Source organism: Plectropomus leopardus, unplaced genomic scaffold, assembly GCF_008729295.1.
Source record: "Plectropomus leopardus isolate mb unplaced genomic scaffold, YSFRI_Pleo_2.0 unplaced_scaffold659, whole genome shotgun sequence".
NCBI classification, from domain to species: domain Eukaryota; kingdom Metazoa; phylum Chordata; class Actinopteri; order Perciformes; family Serranidae; genus Plectropomus; species Plectropomus leopardus.
The window spans coordinates 1-1200 of record NW_024672500.1 but is presented as its reverse complement, the minus strand read 5'-3'; the positions used below and the strand labels follow the sequence as shown (position 1 = coordinate 1200).

The following is a 1200-nucleotide window of genomic DNA, read 5'->3' as shown; positions in this document are numbered from 1 at the left end:
ACTTTATTATTTCTATAATTTTCCCTCTAAATCTATTAGAGAGCCATAAGAGTGCGGAGTCACTCCTTTGAGACGCTCGGGGTTCCCAGGAAGACCGGTGGCAGCGCGTTACAGAAACCTAAGGTAAAACTGCACAATGTGACTGAATGTGTCTGACAAATAAAAACTTATTGAAATGTCTGAGCTAATATTCTTTTCTAACTTTCTTTACAGACAGAAAAAGATGGAGAGAGGTAAGATTGGTCAAAACCGGTAAAAATCTGGTCTTTTTAATGATTTGAGTTAAAAAATTATTGATAATTAATTCTCTGCTTTTCAGTGACAAATCTCCAGGATCTCTGCCTGCTGACAGTTTGGTGCCGGCTGAACTCAAAGATCAAGCAAGTCCTCAAGAAGAGACATAAAATGAAATATTAACCTGTAGATTTTGAATGTTAATATACTTACAGACATTGCTAGCCTATACGGTTGCTACTTTATTATCCTGCTTATATGTAAATAGAGTGTAAAAGTAAATAGTATTTCTGAGAATAATAATTATTTTACTGTCATAGGGATACTCTACATTAATGGAAATATTTGCATTGTATTTCAGTGAAATGTTAAACATATACATATAATGACTGCCAGGAATGGCTAAACTGTTTTGAGTTTTCTCGTGTGTTTTTATTGTCAATAAAACAGTTTCCCTTAGATGAGGGATGTAAAGAGAGGAAGTGGTGAGATAGGACAGAGGTGGGGAACCGCAGAGGAAATTGAATTACGTTTAAAACAATATACAGAAAATGAAGAATTATGATTGTTTTGATGATTAAGATGGGTTTAATGGTACCAGTAAAAGATGATTACTGGAAGACAGTTAATGATGGAAACTTAAGAGAAAGATATGTTATACCAAAGGCAAAAACAAGCAGAACAGAGGATGAAAAGTATACAACCAGTTATGAGGGAAATGTTAGGGTCTTTTAAATATATAAACATAACATTAAAATTACACGCAAGTAAAAGTAAAAACGTATTTTTGGTAAAATGTATGATTTGANACTTTATTATTTCTATAATTTTCCCTCTAAATCTATTAGAGAGCCATAAGAGTGCGGAGTCACTCCTTTGAGACGCTCGGGGTTCCCAGGAAGACCGGTGGCAGCGCGTTACAGAAACCTAAGGTAAAACTGCACAATGTGACTGAATGTGTCTGAC

At 34.8% G+C, this 1200-nt stretch overlaps 1 long non-coding RNA gene across 1 annotated transcript; it reads left to right on the top strand.

Annotated features, from left to right (window-relative positions):
- The first annotated feature begins 34 nt into the window (after positions 1 to 34).
- Positions 35 to 406, top strand: LOC121939898. The gene is made up of 3 exons (XR_006105538.1): positions 35 to 123; positions 214 to 233; positions 320 to 406. It is a non-coding gene; the product is annotated as an uncharacterized LOC121939898 (long non-coding RNA).
- The last annotated feature ends 794 nt before the right edge of the window (positions 407 to 1200 follow it).